We start from the raw sequence: 21,537 nt of genomic DNA, 5'->3' as shown, positions 1-21,537 counted from the left end.
AAAGGAACCAAGAGGAAATGAATAATGACATAGCTGCAATAAAGAACACAATGGAAGGCTTAAACAGTAGACTAGAAGAGACTGAGAACCACATCAGGGAAGACAAGGTAGGAAAAAACACACAAACACAGCAGCAACTGGAAAGAAAACTTAAAAGCAGGAGGAGAGCCTAAGGGAGCTTTGGGAAAACACAAAATGAAACAACATTCATATAATAGCGGTATCAGAAGGAGAGTAAGTGGAGCAAGGAATAGAAAACCTGTTTGAAGAAATAATGACAGAAAACTTCCATGATATTGGTAAGAAAAAAACAAACACGCAAGTTCAAGAAGCACATAGAGTCCCTAACAAGATGAACCCCAAAAGACCAAAAGCAAACACATCATAATATAATTGGAAAATATCAATGACAAAGTAAGATTATTAAAGACTGCCAGAGAGAGGCAGAAAGTTACCTACAAGGGATCTCCCATTAGAATATCAACTGATTTCTCAAAAGAAACACATCAGTCCAGAAAGGAATGGAATGAAATATACAAAGTGATGCAAATCAAAGGACTGAATCTAAGAATACTATACCCAGCAAGGCTATCATTCATAATTGAAGGAGGAATCAGAAGTTTCATAGACAAGAAGGGCTACGAGAGTATATTGCCACCAAACCAGCAGTGTAAGAAATTCTAAAGGGACTGCTGTAAAAAGGGGAAATAGAAAGGCAAGAAGGGAAAGAGGTCCTAAGATGGCAGCGATATACGCAGACGCGTCCCAGGTCGTGTCCTGGAGCAAATGGAGTGAGCAGCTGAAACTAATAACACCCACCTGAATTGGCGAAATTACTCAGCTGGTTAGACGGTTTGCAGTCGGGAAGGGCAGAACTCCCCTGGAAAGTACCTGGTACGTGGTGCCTGGTTGTGTTGTATTTTGTGACTTTGAATCAACACAGCATATCCAAGCAACAGCAGCCTCCTGAGCACCACACCCTCTGTCTGAGGAACAGCAGCTGTACGTGAAGCCTCCCCCCACCAGCCAGAAGAGCCATCACAGCTGTGAACAACACCTACCAGAGGAGGTGCTGCCAACTGAGGAACAGCTGCTACCGCAACCGCCCGAGGAGCAACCACAGCCCAACGAGCCACTGCCACCCAGTGAGCAGCCACTGAATGACTCAATGTCTAGATATGTCAGTGAGATCAAACATGGGTAGACAAAGAAACCCCCAAAGAAAAGAGAAGGACGACTCTCCAGAAAAGCAGCTAAGTAATACAGAGGCATTCAACATGACAGAAAAAGAATTCAGAATAAGGGTCTTAGAGTGCATAAACCAGATGGAGGAAAAAATCAACATCTTCTGCAAGAAGCTAGAAGAAACAGATGAAAAAGTCAACTACCTATGCAAGAAGCAAGAAGAAACAGATGAAAAAATCAATAACATATGGAATAAGCTAGAAGAAACAGATGAAAAAAATCAACAACTTAAGTAAGACCCAAGAAGAAATGAAGTGTGATATAGCTACAATAAACACCATTGAAAGTATCAACAGTAGACTAGGAGAAGCGGAGGACCAAAAGTAAATTAGAAGACAAGGAAGCAAAACAAACCCAAAATGTACTGCAATTGGAGAAAAAAATTAAAAGACAGGAGGAGAGCCTAAGGGAGCTTTGGGACAACATGAAATGAAACAACATACGAATAATAGCGGTGCCAGAACAACAGAAAGATGAACAAGGATTAGAAAAATATTCGAATAAATAATATCACAAAACTTCCCTGAGGTGGGGAAGAAAAAAGTCACAGAAGCCCAGAGAGTCCCAAACAAGGTGAACCCGAAAAGACCCTCACAAAGACACATCATAATTACTATGGCAAATGTTCAGGAAAACAGAGAATCTTACAGGCTGCAAGAGAGAGGCGGAAAGTTACATACAAGGGATCTCCCATTAGATTATCAAATGATTTCTCAACAGAAACACATCAGGCCAGAAGAGAATGGACGGAAATTTACAAAGTGATGCAAAGCAAAGGACTGAATTCAAGAATACTCTATTCAACAAGGTTATCATTCAAAATTGAAGGGGAAATAAGAAGCTTCACAGACAAAAAAAACAAAACAAAAAAAAAAAAAAAAAAAAAACTAAGGGAGTTGATCACCACTAAGCCAGCAATGCAAGAAATGCTAAAGGGACTGGTGTAAAAAGAAGAAATAAAAAACTCAGAAAGAAAACAGTCACACACAAAAAGAAATGGCTACAAACAAGTACCTTTCAATAATAACTTTAAACATAAACAGACTAAATGCTCCAACCAAAAGACATTGAGTGGCTGAATGGATAAAAAAATGACCCATACATCTGCTGTCTACAAGAGACCCACCTCATTAGAAGGGACTCACACAGACTGAAAGTGAAAGGATGGAAAAATATCTTTCAGGCAAATGGAAAGGAAAAGAAAGCTGGGGTAGCAATACTTATATCAGACAAAATAGACCTCAAAGTGAAGGCCATAACAAGAGATAAGGAAGGCCACTTCATAATACTAAAGGGATCAATACAACAAGAAGATATAACCCTGGTAAACATATATGCACCCAATGCAGGAGCCCCCAAATTCATAAAAAAAACTCCTAGAGGATATCAAAGGAGAGATCGACAACCATACAATCATAGTAGGGGACTTTAATACACCACTGACAGCACTGGATAAGTCCTCTACACAAACAATCAGCAAAGAAGCAGCAATCCTAAATGACTCACTAGATCAGATGGACTTAATAGACATCTTCAAAACACTTCACCCCAAAGCCACGGACTATAAATTCTACTCAAGTGCTCATAAGACATATTCAAAAATAGACCACATATTGGGTCACAAGCAAAGTATCCCCAAATTCAAGAAGACTGAAATCATAAAAAGCATCTTCTCAGACCACGATGGCATAATATTAAAAAGAAACTACAATAAAAACAACCCAAAATACTCAAACACCTGGAAGCTGAATAGCATGTTATTAAATATTGATTAGGTTACCAATAAGATCAAAGAAGAAATTAAAAACATTCTGGAAATTAATGACAATGAAAACACAACAATACAAAATCTATGGGACACAATGAAAGCAGTCCTGAGAGGGAAGTTTATAGCTCTACAGGCCTACCTCAAAAAAAAAAAAAAAAAAAAAAAAAAAAAAAAAAAAAAAAAAAAAAAAAACAAGAAAAAATGATAGTAAATGATCTAACTCTACAACTCAAAGAATTAGAAAGAGAGCAACAAGAAAAGCCCAGAGTGAACAGAAAGAAGGAGATAATAAAGATTAGAGCAGAAATAAATGACATAGAGACCAAAAAAACAATACAGAAAATCAATGAAACCAAGAGCTGGTTCTTTGAAAGGATAAACAAGATTGACAAACCTCTAGCCAGACTCACCAAGAAGCAAAGACAGAGGACCCAAATAAATAAAATCAGAAACGATAGAGGCGAAATAACAACAGACCCCACAGAAATACAAATGATTGTTGAAAAATACTATGGACAGCTCTACTCCAACAAACTAGACAACCTGGAGGAAATGGACAAATTCCTAGAAAAATACAACATTCCAAAACTCAATCAGGAAGAATCTAAAAATCTCAACAGGCCACAATAACAATGGAAGAAATTGAAGCAGTCGTCAAAAAGCTTCCAGCAAACAAAAGCCCAGGACCAGACGGCTTCACAGGAGAGTTTTACCAAACATTCAAGGAAGAACTAAAACCTATCCTCCTCAGACTACTACAAAAAATTCAAGAGGAAGGAACGCTTCCAAGCTCATTCTATGAAGCCAACATCACCGTAATGCCAAAACCAGGTAAAGACAACACAATGAAAGAGAATTACAGGCCAATATCCCTCATGAACATAGATGCCAAAATCCTCAACAAAAGCTTAGCAAATCGGATCCAGCAGTACAACGGAAAGATAACACACCATAACAAAGTAGGATTTATCCCAGGGATGCAAGGATGGTACAATATTCGCAAATCAATAAATGTGATACATCACATAAACAAAATGAGAGAAAAAAACATAGTCATATCAATTGTTGCAGAAAAAATGTTTGACAAAATTCAACACCTATTTTTGATAAAAACTCTCAGTAAGGCAGGAGTAGAAGGATCATACCTCAACATAATAAAAGTCATATGTGACAGGCCCACAGCCAACATCATACTCAATGGACAAAAACTAAGGCCATTTCCCCTAAGAACGGGAACAGGGCAGGGATGCCCACTCTCACCACTCCTGTTCAACATAGTACTGGAAGTGTTAGCCATGGCAATTAGGCAAGAAGAAGAAATAAAAAGGCATCCAAATGGAAAAGAGGAAGTAAAACTGTCCTTATTTGCAGATGACATGATATTATACATACAAAACACTAGAGACTCCATCAAAAAGCTACTATACTTAATACATGAACTTGGCAATGTAGCAGGATACAAAATTAACCCCAAGAAATCTGAGGCATTTCTATACACCAGTAGTGAACTTTCAGAAAGAGATATTATAAAAACAATCCCATTTTCCATCACACCAAAAAAATTAAGCTACCTAGGAATAAACTTAACTCAAGAGGTAAAAGACCTGTACTCAGAAAACTACAGGACGTTGAAAAAAGATATAGAGGAAGACATAAACAGATGGAAGAACATACCGTGTTCATGGATTGGTAGAAACAACATCATTAAAATGTTCATACTACCCAAAGAAATCTATAAATTCAACGCACTTCCCATTAAAATACCAATGGCATACTTCACATATCTAGAACGAACTCTCCAAAAATTCATCTGGAATAAAAAAACACCCTGAATAGCTGCAGCAATCCTGAAAAAGAACAAAGTACATGGGATCTCAATACCAGATATCAAGATGTATTACAAAGCCACTGTTCTCAAAACTCCTTGGTACTGGCACAAGAACAGACATATAGATCAATGGAATAGAATAGAGGGCCCAGAAATCGGCCCGAACCAATATGCTCAATTAATATTTGACAAAAGAGGCAAGAACATAAAATGGAGCTAAGATAGTCTCTTCAATAAATGGTGTTGGGAAAATTGGACAGATATATGCAAGAAAATGCAACTAGACCACCAACTTACACCATACAGAAAAATAAACTCAAAATGGATAAAGGACTTAAATGTACGACAGGAAACCATAAAAATTCTAGAAGAATCCAAAGGCAACAAAATCTCAGATATATGCCGAAGCAATTTCTTCACTGATACAGCTCCTAGGGCACTTGAAACCAAAGAGAAAATGAACAAATAGGACTACATCAAAATAAAAAGCTTCTGCTCTGCAAAAGAAACTATCATCAAAACAACGAGAAAACCCACTGCATGGGAAAACATACTTGCCAATGTCATATCTGATAAGGCCCTAATCTCCAAAATTTATAGGGAACTCATACAACTTAACAAAAGGAAGATAAACAATCCAATCAAAAAATGGGCAAAGGACCTAAATAGACATTCAGGTCCTTTCAAAAGAGGACATTCAGAAAGCGAAGAGACATATGAAAACATGATCAAAGTCACTAATCATCAGAGAGATGCAAATCAAAACAACAATGAGGTACCATCTCACACCTGTCAGACTGGCTGTCATCAACAAATCAACAAACGACAAGTGCTGGAGAGGATGTGGAGAAGAAGGAACACTCATCCACTGCTGGTGGGAATGCAGGCTGCTGCAGCCACTATGGAAGACAGTATAGAGTTTCCTCCAAAAACTGAAAATAGAACCCTCATTTGACCCCGTGATCCCACTTCTAGGAATATATCCCAGGAAACCAGAAACACCAATCAGAAAGGATATATGCACCCCTATGTTCATAGCAGCACAATTCACCATTAGCTAAGATCTGGAAACAGCCTAAGTGCCCATCAGTAGATGAATGGATTAGAAAACTGTGGTACATCTACAGGATGGTATACTATGCTGCTGTAAAAAGGAAGGAACTCTTACCATTTGCATTGGCATGGATGGAACTGGAGATCATTATGCTAAGTGAAATAAGCCAGTCAACGAAGGTAAAATACCACATGATCTCACTCATTCATGGATAATAGAGATCATTATAAACTTTTGAACAATAATACAGAGGCACGGTTGCCTCAAACAGATTGTCAAACTGCAGCGGGAAGGCCGGGGAGGGTTGGGGGGCAAGAGGGAGGAGGGTAAGAGATCAACTGAAGGACTTGTATGCATGAATATAAGCATAACCAATGGACATAAGACATGGGGGGGGGTAGGGGAGGCTAGGGGACTGTCAAGGGCGGGCGGGGGGAGGACACATATGTAATACCCTTTGTAATACTTTAAGCAATAAAAAAAGAAAGAAAGGCAAGAAGGAACACAAACATAAAGAATAAACATGGTGACAAACAAGTACTTTCAAAAATAACATTAAATGTAAATGGATTAAATGTTCCAATCAAAATAAATAGGGTAGCTAGATGGGTGCGAAAACATGACCCATATATTTGCTGTCTACAAGAGACCTACCTTAGTACATAGGGTTCACACTGATAGTGGATGGATGGAAAAAAATTTTACAGGCAAATGGAAATTAGAAAAAGTTGGGGTTGCAATACTTACATATGACAAAATAGACCTCAAGGTAAGTACCATAACAAGCGATAAGGTGGGCCACTTCATAATACTAAAGGGAGCAATTCAACAAGAGGATATTACTCTGGTAAACATATATGCTCCCAATACAGGAGCACCCAAATACATAAAACAACCTCTGGGAGATATCAAGGGAGAAAAGGACAGCAATACAATTCTAGGAGAGGACTTTAATACCCTACTGACACCCCTGGAAAAATCCTCTAAAGAATAAAATCAGTAAAGAAACAACAATCCTAAAATGACTCACTAGATCATATGGACTATATTGACATCTTCAGAACATTTCACACCAAAGCCACAGAATATATACATTCTTCTCAAGTGCACACAGGACATTATCAAAGATAGACCACATATTGAGTCACGGGCAAAATCTCTTCAAATTCAACAAGACAGAAATCATAACAAACATCTTCTCAAATCACAATTGCATAAATTAGAACTCAACTACAATAAAAATAATGAAAAAATTTAAACAATTGGAGGCTAAAGAGCATGCTATTAAAGAGTGACTGGGCCCTAACCAGTTTGGCTCACTGGATAGAGCATTGGCCTGCGGACTCAAGGATCCCAGGTTCGATTCTGGTCAAGGGCATATACCTTGGTTGGGGGCACATCCCCAGTGGGGAGTGTGCAGGAGGCAGCTGATCAATGTTTCTTTCTCATCAATGTTTCTAACTCTCTATCCATCTCCCTTCTTTTCTATAAAAAATCAATTAAAAAAACATATTTAAAAAAAAAAAGAGTGATTGGGTTAGAAGAAATAGAAATAGAAAGCATCCTGGAAACAAATGGCAATGAAAACACAACAATTCCAAATCTATGGGACACAATGAGCAGTACTGAGAGGAAAGTTCATAGCTCTACAGGCCTATCTCAAAATAAATAAATAATAAATAAAAATAAATAAACAAAAACAAAACAAGAAAAAATGGTAATAAATTATCTAACATTGAAACTTAAAGAATTAGAAAGAGAGCTACAAGAATAGCGCATAGTAGCCAGAAGTAAGGAAATAACAAAGATAAGAACAGAAATAAACGATACAGAGCCAAAAAAAAAAAATTCAAAAAATCAATGAAATCAAGAACTGGTTCTTTGAAAGGATAAACAAGATTGATGAACCTCTAGCCAGGCTCACCAAGAAACAGAGAGGACCCAAATAAGCAAAATCAGAAAGGAAAGAGGTGAAGTAACAACTGACTCCACAGATATACATAGCAATATATATATTTATATTTATATTTATATTTATATTTATATTTATATTTACATTTATATTTATATATTAGAGGCCCGGTGCACAAAAATTTGTGCACTCGGGGCAGGGGGTGTCCCTCAGCCAGGCCTGTGCCCTCTTGCAGTCTGGGACCCCTCAGGGGTGACCACTTGCTGGCGTAGGCCTGCTCCAATGGGGATTTGGCCTAAGATGGCAATCAGACATCCCTCTGGCAGCCTGGCAGCCCACAAGGGATGTCCACTTGCCAGCGGGGAGCAGACCTAAGCTGCAATTAGACATCCTTAGCGCTGCTGAGGAGGCAGGAGAGGCTCCCACCACCACCGCTGTACTGGCAGCCATCAGCCTGGCTTGTGGCTGAGCAGAGCTCCCCCTGTGGGAGCGCACTGACCACCAGGGGGCAGCTCCTGCATTGAGCATCTGGCCCCTGGTGGTCAGTGTGTGTCATAGTGACCAGTCATTCCCAGTCTTTCTGCTGTTAGGGTCAGTTTGCATATTACCCTTTTACTATATAGGATGGAGGCCTGGTGCACGGGTGGGGGCCTGGTGGTCTGCCCTGAAGGGTGTCCCAGATCAGGGTGGGGGTCCCGGTGGGTAGCCTGGCCATCCTGGGTGAGGGGCTGATGTCTGTTTGCAGCTGGGCAATCCCCCTTCAGGGTGGGGGTCCCCGCTGGGGTGCCTGGCCCATCTGGATGAGGGGCTGAGGGCCATTTTCAGGCTGGCGGGTGACTGAAGCTCCCAGCCTCTTTTTTTATTTTATTTTTTTAATTCTGGGATTTATTTACCTTCTATAGCTGTCACTGGAGCTGAGAGCTGGCTCCAGCTCTGAGCCCCAGCTCCAGCTCTGAGGCCATGGCTGGCAGAAAGCAGGTATCTGGGGTTTGTTTAGTTTCTGTAATTGAAACTCTGTTGCCATTACTGGCGCTTTAAGCTCTGAGGCTCCAGCTGGCTGAAAGCAGGTATCTGGGGTTTGTTTAGCTTCTATAATTGAAACGTTGTTGCTTTCGGAGCTCAGAGCTGGGCCGTGGCAGGCAAGGAACCTTGGCTTCTTCCATCACTGGAGCAAGCAAGCCTCATGTTCGCTTCAGCTTCATGGCTGCCGGCCACCATCTTTGTTGGCAGTTAATTAGCATATCCTGCTGATTAGCCAATGGGATGTGTAGTGGAGGTATGGTTAATTACGATATTTGTCTATTATTAGATAGGATATATAACTACAAACAACTCTACTCCACCAAACTGGACAACCTCGACAAAATTGACATATTCCTAGACAAATAGAAGGTTCCAAAATTCAATCAGGAAGAATAAAATAAATTTTTTTAATTTTTTTTTATTGCTTAAAGTATTACAAAGGGTATTACATATGTGCCCATTTTATCCCCCCGCCCTAGACAGTCCCCTAGCCTCCCCTAAGCCCCAGTGTCTTATGTCCATTGGTTATGCTTATATGCATGCATACAAGTCCTTTAGTTGATCTCTTACCCTCCTCCCTCTTGCCCCCCAACCCTCCCCGGCCTTCCCGCTGCAGTTTGACAATCTGTTTGAGGCAACCCTGCCTCTGTATCTATTATTGTTCAAAAGTTTATAATGGTCTCTATTGTCCATGAATGAGTGAGATCATGTGGCATTTTTCCTTTATTGACTGGCTTATTTCACTTAGCATAATGCTCTCCAGTTCCATCCATGACGTTGCAAATGGTAAGAGTTCCTTCCTTTTTACAGCAGCATAGTATTCCATCGTGTAGATGTACCACAGTTTTCTAATCCATTCATCTACTGATGGGCACTTAGGCTGTTTCCAGATCTTAGCTATGGTGAATTGTGCTGCTATGAACATAGGGGTGCATATATCCAATCAGGAAGCATAAAATAATTTAAATAGGCTGATAACTACTGATGAAATTGAAACAGTAATCAGAAAGCTTCCAGCAAACAAAAGCCCTAGACAGGATGGCTTCACAGGGGAGTTTTACCAAATATTCAAAGAAGAACTAAAACCAATCTTTCTCAGACTGTTCCAAAAAATTCAAGAGGAAGGAACACTTCCAAGCTCTTTCTATGAAGCCAGCATTACCCTAATCCCAAAACCAGATAAAGACACCACAAAGAAAGAGAATTACAGGCCAATATCCCTGATGAACATAGATGCCAAAATCCTCAACAAAATTCTAGCAATCCGGATCCAGTATTACATTAGAAACATCATACACCATACCAAATAGGATTTATTCCAGGGATGCAAGGTTGGTACAATATCTGCAAATCAATAAACATGATACATCACATAAACAAAGTGAGAGACAAAAATCACATAATCATATCGATTGATGCAGAATAGGCATTTGACAAAGTTTAGCACCCTTTTCTGATAAAAACGCTCAGCAAAGTGAGAATAGAAGGACCAGATCTCAATATAATAAAAGCCTTATAGGACAAACCTACAGCCAACATCATACTCAATGGGCAAAAGCTAAAACCATTTTCCCTAAGAACAAGAGAGGGATGCCCACTTTCTTTTTTAAAAAATATTTTATTGATTTTTTACAGAGAGGGATAGAGAGTTAGAAACATCAATAAGAGAGAAACATCGATCAGCTGCCTCCTGCACACCCCCAACTGGGAATGTTCCCACAACCAAGGTACATGCCCTTGACCGGAATCAAACCAGGGACCTTTCAGTCCACAGGCCAGTGCTCTATTCACTGAGCCAAACCAGTCAGGGCAAGGGATGCCCACTTTCACCACTCCTGTTCTATATAGTACTGGAAGTGCTAGCCAAAGCAATCAGAGAAGAAGAAGAAATAAAAGGCATACAAATTGGAAAAGAAGTAAAATTGTCATTATTCACAGATGACATGATACTGTATGTAGAAAACCTTAAAGACTCCATCAAAAAATTATTAGACTTAATAAATAAATTTGGCAATATAGCAGGATACAAAATTAAGGTCAAGAAATATATGGCATTTTTGTACACCAATAATGAATTTACAGAAAGAAAGATTAAAAAAACAAACCCATTTACCATCACACCAAAAAAATTAACATACCTAGGAATAAACTTAACTAAGGAGGTAAAAGACCTGTACTCTGAAAACTACAGGACAATGAAAAAAGAGATAGAGGAAGACATAAACAGATTGAAGAACATATCGTCTTCATGGATTGGTAGAATCAACATCATTAAAATGTCCATACTATCCAAAGCAATCTATAGATTCAATACACTCCCCATTAAAATACCAACAGCATATTTCACAGACCTAGAAAGAACTCTCCAAAAATTCATATGGAATTAAAAAAGATCCCAAATAGCTGCAGCAACTCTGAGAAAGAATAACAAGGTAAGAAGGATGTCAATACCAGATATCAAGCTGTACTACAAAGCCACTGTTCTCAAAACTGCCTGGTACTGGCACAAGATCAGACATACAGACCAATGGAATAGAATAGAGAACCCAGAAATTAACCCGAACCACTATGCTCAATTAATATTTGACAAAGGAGGCAATAGCATACAATGGAGTCAAGACAGTCTCTTCAATAAATGGTCTTTTGAAAATTGAACCAGATACATGCAAAAAAATGAAAGTAGACAACCAACTTACACCATACACAAAAATAAACTTAAAATGGATGAAGGACTTAAACATAAGTCAGGAAACCATAAAAACCTTAGAGGAATTTACAGGCAGCAAAATCTCAGACATATGCCAAAGCAATATCTTCACTGATAAAGCTCCTAGGGCAATGGAAACTAAAGAGCAAATAAACAAATGGGTCTACATCAAAATAAAAAGCTTCTGCACACAAAAGAAACAATCAACAAAACAAGAAGAAAACCCACTGCATGGGAGAACATATTTGCCAATATTATCACCTATAAGGGTTCAATCTCCAACATTTACAGGGAACTCATACAACTTAACAAAAGGAAGATAAGAACCCAATCAAAAAATGGGCAACGGACCTAAATAAATACTTTTCGAAAGAGGACATAAGAAAGGCCAAAAGACATATGAAAACATGCACAAAGTCATAATTATCTGAGAGATGCCAATCAAAATGACAATGAGGTACCATCTCACACCTGTCAGAATGGCTATCATCAACAAATCAGCAAAGGACAAGTGCTGTTGAGGATGTGGAGAAAAAGGAACCCTTGTGCACTGCTGGTGGGAATGCAGACTGGTGCAGCCACTGTGGAAAACAGTATGGAGTTTCCTCAAAAGACTAAAAATGGAACTCCCATTTGACCCAGTGATCCCACTTCTAGGTATATATCCCAAGAAACCAGAAACACCAATCAGAAAAGATATATGCATCCCTATGTTCATAGCAGTACAATTTACAATAGCTAAGATTGGGAAACAGCCTAAGTGCCCATCAGCAAATGAGTGGATTAAAGAACTGTGGTACATCTACACAATGGAATACTACACTGCTGTAAAAAGGAAGGATCTCCTACCATTTGTAACATCATGAATGGTGCTGGAGAGCAATATGCTACGTGAAATAAGTCAGTTAGAGAAAGATAAATATCACTTGATCTCACTCATTTGTGGATTCTAATAAACAACATAAACTGATGAATAGAGACAGAGAAGCATCGATCAGATGCTCAAACCTCAGAGGGAAGGTAGGTAATGGTGAGGGTAAGGGGGAGAGATCAACCAAAGGTCTTGTATGCATGCATATAAGCATAACCAATGGACACAGACACCATGGGGTGAGTGCATGAACGGGGGTGGGGGGGCAATGGGGAGATAAGGACACATATATAATACCTTAATCAATAAAGAAAGAAAAGGACAGCCAAAAAAATAAATAAAATACAATCACATTCTTGAGATGATACCCAGGTCACTAGATTAAAGTTTTGGATGATTCTAAACCATTTAATGTTACATTTATAGACAGTCTCTTGTTTTATTCCCACAAATGAGAAATGACATCCACATAACATGAATTGTACTGATTTAATTCTCAAATAGCAGCTCTTTTTCCATCTACAATTATTTTGGAGAGGATATTGTTTAATGTAGCTCACTGTTTGTCTCATATAGAAATAACAATGTTTAAATTAGAAGTGATTTAATGGTTTTGAGAAATTTGCAATGTCCCTTGAGGTTGTGCAACAAAATAACATATGGGAAGCTAGCAAGTAGTCTCATCTTTGTGTTGGTATAAGAGCAAGCTGCAATTTAGCTCTGTGGCTGACACACAAAAACAAACAAACACATGATTAGAGACAGATGGGCTGATGTGTAGGCTCCATGTTTATTCACCTCAATTTGTGTAAGATATCAAAAGACCTCAATGCAGCATTTTCTCTCATTTTCTCATCCTTCGTCATGTGAGAAGAAAGCCTAATTAATCTTGGCAAAAGAAAAAGTACAACACGAGCAGCAATTACAATAGCAAATACTGCTGATAAACTTCACATAGTATGTAATGAACTACACTGACCCACTACCATAAAGTCTGAAAATGTCAGAGTCATGTGGTTCACAAAGTATGTGTTTCACAAAGTATCATCCCTAGACCAATAAAATCACCATCACCTGGGGACTTGTTAGAAGGGCAAATTCTTGGGTACTAACCCACTCCCACTGAATCAGAAATTCTGAGGCCAGGACCCAGCAACCTGCTTTTACCAAGTTCTGCAGGTGATTCTAATGCCTGCTAGACTTTCAAAACCACTAGTCTAGATAGAACCATGCTACTTAAAGTATTATATATGTACTAGAAGCACTGGCATTTGCTAGAAATGCAGAGTCTCAGGGAGGTTGTAAGAAATGCAGACTCTCAGGGCCTCATATAGATGTACTGAATTGGAATATGAATTACAAAAAGTTCTTCAGGTGGCTTGTACAAACATTAAAGTTTGAAAAGTGCTGTATTTGTCCAGTGGTTCCTGTTATTGACTGAACTGTCACCTCCACAAATTAATATATTGAAATTCTAGCCCATAGTATTTCAGAATTTGATTATATTTGGAGACGGGGCCTTTAAAGTGACAATCATGGCAAAATTAGATCATATGGCTGGGCCCTAATCTAATATGACTCATGTGCAAATAAGAGAATATTAGGGCACTGATATGCACAGTGGAAAGATCATGTGAAAACAGCAAGAAGGCAGCCATGTACAAGCCAAGGAGAGATTCCTCAGAAAATGCCCATCCTGCCAACACTTTGATCTTGGACTTCTAAGCATCCAGAGCTATGAGAGAATATATTTGTGTTAATTGAGTCACCTAGTCCACGATACTTTATTATGACAGCCCAAGCAAAGTAATACATTTCCAAACTCAGGTGCATATTGGAATCATCTGGGGAATTTAAAAAATCCTGATATTTGGGTCTCATTCCCAGAGGTTCCACCTTAAGTAGTTTGGGAACCAACCCATAAACGTGGATTTTTAAAAAGTTCTCCAGGTAATTTTTAAAGTGCGTCAGAGTTTGAGAACCACTGATAGTCTACTTCATTCTTTCAACTAGTGAGAAATTAAAACCCAGGGTTCTGCAATTGTTAAATTCCAATCTTTTGATACTCATTTAGCTGAACTCCCATTATTATGTCCCCAAGCTTTCTGCAGGAAATATTTCAGGACTGCTGCTTGGAAGGAAAGTCGGGAATCAAATTTAGCAGTAATATATGCTCTTTTCATTTAATGCATCAACTTTAATTTTGGTGTGTATGCTAGGGATCATCTTGAACATTTTTTTTTTGGCAGTAGATCTTCCACAGTGCAGGTATAGAGAAAACTCCCAAAGAAAATCTTTTGTCCTAAATTGTCAGTACCCACTACCTCTCATGTTCTTGTCCCTCCTGTTAAGTTGTCCATGCCCCCACTCCAGGTTCCTGGGATCCAAATTAAAGTCTCTGAAGTTGTGTAAACAGGCATTTCAGGGCATAGGTGCCAAACTACTAAGTAGTTATTTCTTGCTAAACCTTTTCACTGGTTACTGTGAAGTTGTGAAGCTCCAAAACACAACACAGGCATACCTTGCTTTGCTTTACTGTGGTTCACAGATGTGGAGATGTTACAAAGGCAAGACCCTCCACCAGCAAAAAGATTATGGCTCTCTCTATTGTGATAATTGCTTTATTGAGGTGGTCTGGAAATGAGCCCACAATATCTCCAAGTTATGCCTGTTGTCAACTCAGGACAACTACTTACTGAATATTTACTTTGTTCCAGGAACTGGAGTATTTGAGCCATATTTAATATAATGGAAACCATACAAGCTGTATACATACATATATTTTTTCTACCTGCAGTCTCTAAAGTTAACAAACTCTACAAAAGTGATTATTTAGCATCCTTAAAATACCACACACCTTGACGGGGGGGGGATCCCTTTTCTGAATGTGCTTTTGCTACATTGATTACTATTTATTTCTTTTACTTGAACCATTCATTAATACAGTCACTGGTTAAAACAGAACCATTTTCATGACAGTCTAGTAGACTTGCCAGTTAGCTCCCCAAAGCCATCTCCAAACCCCCTCTCCCAGGACTCCTTTCTACTATAGAAGCTGAAAAGCCTGGTACTTTCCCAACCTCCTTTGCCACTAAGGACTGCTTTGTGGTCCAGCTCTGACCAATGAGATACAGGGAGATTCTGTTGGGGAACTTTGAGGAAAGATAATTATTCTCTGATAAAAGTTGGCTGAGAAAAATTATTCTATCCCTTATTTCCTATCTTTGAACATAGGATAAAGATGTAATATCTGTAGCTGTCAGAAACATCTATTAACTATGAGGGTAAGGCACTGACTCAGAATCCTGACATATTGGACCACTGAATCAACTCCAGTGCTCACCTACTGTCAGGGTCCTCTATTTGTTAAAGCCACCTTTAGTTGGTTTTTCTGTTACATAAAGTGAAAGTTACAGTTAAAATAGAGATACTTTCCATATATGTCACACTCATTTATTTAGAACACAGTGTAGGCCGAGAATCCACACTTTGAGACTCACTCAATTAGAAGGATCATCATCTAGGAGTGAAGAAAAAGCATGCCCAGGTGGCGTTCAGGAAATTGTAAACCCAATTTGGACTATATTCATTCATTCATTCATTCATTCATTCATCAGACCCCCACTTTAGTAGGCTCCAGGTATACAAAGATGAATAAGACATTACCTCTGCCTTCCAAAAAACTTTACTATCTTGAGTGAGATAAATATGTAAACCAAGAGTTACAGATGTTAAGCACCAACATGCACAGTGGAGAGGCATCATCTTATCAGAGATGTGGGAAATCTACTCAGCTTGACGTGCTGCCTGGGAAGAGCTTCGGAAAAGAGAATCATCAAAGCTTCCACTCAAGTCTAAAAAGTTAACCTTGTGACCTAACTAAACATGTAAGGTTTTGTAAATTTTCTTCTGGGGTGAGGTGTCTTTTCTATAAACCTAATAAAAAAATCAGTAAAAGAGCAACTTATAATAGGCAATTCAATCAACTGCCAGAAAAGCTTTCTCCACCCATCTTCCTCTCACACAAAGCAGGATAAAGACATAGTTTGGTGGGAGGAGAGTATTTTCTTCCCATATCATCAGGTTGCTTGTCTAGTCTAGAGCAAAAGAATTATGTTCTGTGAATTAGGACCACCTGTTAACATTGCAACAAACCAAACAATATTTATAAAACAATCAGTCATCAACATTAGCCACAAACATGCATTCTAGGAGCATATCTTTTCTGCTATTTTAAGCCCAAAATGACAGCAATAATTAGTACCTATTTAATAGTCACAGAAACACTTGTGTTTAATGGTAGATAAAAGTGGACTCACCCTCCCCTCATTGATTTTTCTAAATGCAGTTAGTGGAAGTGCACCCCCCCCCTACACACACACACACACACACACACACACACACACACACACACACACACTGGTGGAGGAAAAGGAAAACTAACTGACGTGTAGCTTTGCATTGCTAAAGCCTTATAATAAACAGAATAGGTCTTCATTTATTTTTCTTGCAAGGGAAATAATAGGTTTGGAAGCATCTCTGCAAATAGAGAAAATAAGACCAGCAGTAGTCCTCTAAAATTTTCCTAGAATAAAATAAATTAAAAACAAAATATCCAATAGAGCCCTTCAATTAATTGTTTCAACATTATCTTGGTATTCACATTAATTGTGCCTCTGGAACATTTTGATTCAGTCAATAGTGATGAGATTGATATGCAGCTCTAGTATGTCCTGGGCTGTGAAGGGTTGTTCCAAGATCCCAACTCAGGCTATAATAAACATCTGCAACCTCCCTGAGAATGAGGACACCGCCTTGGCAAAGGGTTCCAGCCCAGCTCTCTAGCTTTCTCCCTGCTCTCTCCTCCAAGAGTCACCCAGATAGAAAGTGGGGGAGGAGGGAAACACACCAAACAAATCAAACATTCCCAGCCCATAAACGCTGCATTGGGGCATTTGAAGGTACCCAGGGAAATTAAGAATATGGCTCCAGGGTTTAGCTTGTTTGGGGTCTGAGCATGAATTTGATATTCTGTGTTGCGTTTTAAAAATCTAACCTTCTGTCTCCAATGGAGAGAACAAGAGGGAGGAAGCAAAGGCAGAAAGAGACATAGACTGGCAGACCCCCTCCCCGCTTCGGTCCCTTCCCCCTCCACCCCGCCCCCCACCCCAATCACTCAAGCACAAGCACAAGACATAAAAATGCAAGAAACTTACCTAAATGGAAAGGCAGCTGATCCAGCCTCCGGAGGGGGCCAGTATTCCTGGGTGAGTCGCTGAAGCTGGAGATGAAATGTGGATCCCAGGCAGCTGGCGAAGCCCCACTCCTAACCCAGGGGAGCGCAGTGACTCACAAGCTCTGTGCCTGCCTCTCCCGCCACTCCACTCGTTCTTTGTGCCCTTCTCCCTCCCCGCCCCACTCAAGTACCAAGGCTGCATGCTGGGAGGCTGTCTCCAGCAGCTCTTATCAAAAGGGCTCTCTACCCGACACTCCCAGGCGATGGCGCCAGAGTCCAGCCAGCCAGAGCCCAGCCAGGCACAGCTGGCCCCTCCATACAAGGGCTGGCCACTGCAGGACCAATGCTTCTGTCCTGTGTCTCCACTCTCCTGTGCCTCCATTGACCCTCAGCTGCCCATCTGAGCTCAACACACCTTCCACGTCTGGACATGGCATCGCAAGGCCCTCTCTCAGGTTGCACCAGCCACTCCTGGATGCTCAGTCTTCCTAACCCTCTGGATCCCCCTTTCAGTGGTGTAAGAACTCACCCAGCCCAGAGACAGGGCAGCTGGCTCTTCAAGATCACAGGTGTATCCTTTTACATTGGTCTCTCCTATCCTCACATCCTTACCTGCAGGGACTCCTCTCCCCCAGGGATGCCCATCAGACACACTGTCCACCTGCCAACTGGATTTGGCAATACTCAGACCCTCCCAAAATTGGTGCTTATGCCTCGGATTTCCTTACTCTCCACCACAGCCAAGAGTCCCTTCTTGCAGAGGTAGCTATGAACCTCTCCCTTCTCAGATTCTTCAGTCCTGGAAAAGTGCAGTGGGGATGGCCAGGGAATAGCTCCTATTCTGACTGGAGGTGGGAAGAGCAGCGGAGGCCCTACCCAAGCTTTATTGGGGGCAGTCAGGGTGCTGTAGAGTGTCAGGCCATCTAGAAGAAGTAATATCTCCAGCAAATAAGGAGATATTCTGCATTGGGTATTGAAATATTTTTTCTGGTAGAGGTTATCTTGTTTAGCTGGAGGATAGATAGGGGTGATGAGATGATGGTCCTGCGTCCATCATATCAAAACTGACAGGAACTATGTAGAATAAGGATCCCATTAGTCTTGGCAAAAGTGAGGGATTATAGAATTCAGAGAGAGAGAAGAATTGGGAGTGGAGCATTTTTCCAACTTGAGAACAGCATACTTCAGTTGTCAAATTTTCTACAACTCGTGGGGTAAGAAATGAAAGGTTACTGCCTATTTAGAAACACAGACAATCTCTCCCCCAACATATACCCCTCATCATCCCATTGTTTTTTGATGACCATTATAAACCTAGATTGCCCCCATGATGGGCAGGAACTGTGACACTCATTTTAATGTCCCAGTAAACCAGCACATAGCATGACAACCAATGGAAAATAAATCCTTATTGAAAACTACAAAGTCTAACATCCAGTACCTTCCTATGCTTATCTTCCATCACCACATCTATATTTTCCATTTTCCGCATCTATATCTACTTTCCTCAATATTGTCCCTCAGTTTCTCTATCTCTACTCTTCAAGTCTATAAGGTCATGTTCCTTTTTTAAAAAAATTATATTTATTGCTGAAAGTATTACAGATGTCCCATTTGTTTGTTTGTTTCATTAACTCCCTCCAGCTGACACCTTCCCCTCCCAGGCCTTCACCACTCTATTTCTGTGTTCATTGGCTATGCATATATGCATATGTTTCCCAGTTAATCACTCCCCACATTTGCCACCTTCCTTCTGAAATTCTTCAGTTTGTTCCATGATTCTATGTCTCTAAATCTATTTTGTTCATCAGTTTATGATGTTCATTATATTCTACATATGAGTGAGATCATATATTTATCTTTCTCTGACTGGCTTATTTTGCTTAGCATAATACTTTCCAGGTCCCTCCATGCTGCTTCAAAGGGTGAGTCCTTTGTTTTTTACAACTGCATAATATTCCATTGTGTAAATGTACCACAGCTTTTTTATCCACTCATCTTCTGATGAGCACTCAGGCTATTTCCAAATCTTAGCTCTTGTAAATTGTGCTGATATGAACATAGAGGTGCATATATTCTTTCTGATTGGTGTTTCTGGTTTCTTATGATATACTAGAGGCCCAAAATTTCTTATGATATACTAGAGGTGCACGAAATTCATGCACTGGGTTGGGAGGGGGCCTCAGCCGGGCCTGCGCCCTCTCACAGTCCGGGAGCCCTCAGGGGATGTCCGACTGATGGCTTTGGCCCGCTCCCCCCAATGGGAACATCTTTAGCATTGCTTTGGAGGTAGGAGAGGGTCCCACTACAGCCTCTGTACTAGCCAGCTGTGAGCCCAGCTTCTGGCTGAACAGTACTACCCCTGTGGACCACCAGGGGGCAGCTCCTGTGTTGAGTGTCTGCTCCTTGGTGGTCAGTGCATATCATAGTGACCAGTAGTTCTGCTGTCATGCCGAAACTGGCTCTCCAACATCCCCCAAGGGGTCCCAGATTGCGAGAGGATGCAGGCCAGGCAGAGAGACCCCACCAGTGCACGAGCCGGGGAGGGATACAGGAGATTGACCAGCTGGGGAGGAATCGAGGGAAGGCTGCAGGGTGTGTCCAGCCGATCTCGCTCAGTCCCAATCAACTGGACCTCAGCAGCAAGCTAACCTACTGGTCAGAGCATCTGCCCCCTGGTGGTCAGTGCATGTCATAGTAAGCAGTTGAGTGGCCTTAGCATATCATTAACATATTACGCTTTGATTGGCTGAATGGCTGACTGGATGACCGGACACTTCGCATATTAGGCTTTTATTATATAGGACTAGTGGCCTGGTGCATGACATTCATGCACAGGGTGGGGGGTGTCCCTCAGCTCAGCCTGCACCCTCTCCAATCTGGGGTCTCTCTCACAATCCGGGACGACTGGCTCCGAATCGCTTACCTGCCTGCCTGCCCAAATGCCCCTAACCACTCTGCCTGCAGGCCCACTTGCCCCCAACTGCCCCCCCCCACTGGCCTTCTCACCCCAACTGCCCCTCCAGTGGGCCTCATGGCCCCCAACTGCCCTACCTAGCTGGCCTCATGGCCCCTGACTGCCCCCCCGCCTTGCTGGCCTGTTCACCCCCAACTGCCCCTCACCAGCCTTCTCACCCCCATGGCCCCCCTGCCAGCCTGCTCACCCCCAATTACCCCCCCGTTGCCAGCCTGCTCTCCCCTAACTGCCCTCCCCTCCTGGTCTAATTACCCCTAACCACTTCTGCCTCAGCCCCACCACCATGGCTTTGTCCAGAAGGATGTCTGAAAGGTCTCTTGGTCTATTAGCATATTACCATTTTATTAGCATAGATGATGTAAATACATCATAACAGAGGCTGGGTGGTAAGGCCTAAGACGTCCCCTCTATTAAAGAAATCGGGGACCATATTGTCAAGCACTCATTCAGTGAACATCTCCAGCACTTTCTCTAGCCCTGAGCGGTCTTTTTGTGGGTTCCCAGGTGACGAATTTCTAACAATGACCCCTGATGGCTCCTCCAAGAAGACACTGCTGACAGACACCGCACTGGCTTATCTGCCTCTCAGATTTGTTTTGTTCATTTGTACATTTCTTACAGTGGAATCTGTGTCTGACATGCTAGACTTGGACAGTTTCACATTGACAAAAAGATCTGAGTCTTTAGGCCCCCAAGCAAGATGGACTCTACAAGGCCTCCTGGGAGACCTGGAAACTGCCAGTGGGGACCATGGAAAATGGACCCGTAGTCTCCTCGGACAAACAGTTGGCAGGAATCACACATTTCCTAACATTTAGGATCCAGGCAACACTGTGATGGGGTCCAGGGTGACTGGTGTCCATGGTGGGCAGACCCCAGTGGCCCCAGTGTCCTGCCTCATGTGAACATTTTATCT

The 21,537-nt window shown here is 41.1% G+C and overlaps 1 protein-coding gene across 1 annotated transcript in view; it reads right to left on the bottom strand.

Annotated features, from left to right (window-relative positions):
- The window catches only part of SYTL5 (synaptotagmin like 5), a 442,905-nt gene extending 425,134 nt beyond the window's left edge, over positions 1–17,771 (bottom strand). Inside the window, exon 1 of the mRNA XM_059678890.1 lies at positions 17,625–17,771. The gene's annotated coding sequence lies outside the window, so the exon portion shown is untranslated. The remainder of the gene's footprint in view (positions 1–17,624) is intronic.
- Positions 17,772–21,537: the final 3,766 nt, after the last annotated feature.

Source organism: Myotis daubentonii, chromosome X, assembly GCF_963259705.1.
Source record: "Myotis daubentonii chromosome X, mMyoDau2.1, whole genome shotgun sequence".
Classification (NCBI taxonomy): domain Eukaryota; kingdom Metazoa; phylum Chordata; class Mammalia; order Chiroptera; family Vespertilionidae; genus Myotis; species Myotis daubentonii.
The sequence above is the reverse complement of the archived record's forward strand: the minus strand, read 5'-3'. Positions and strand labels throughout refer to the sequence as shown.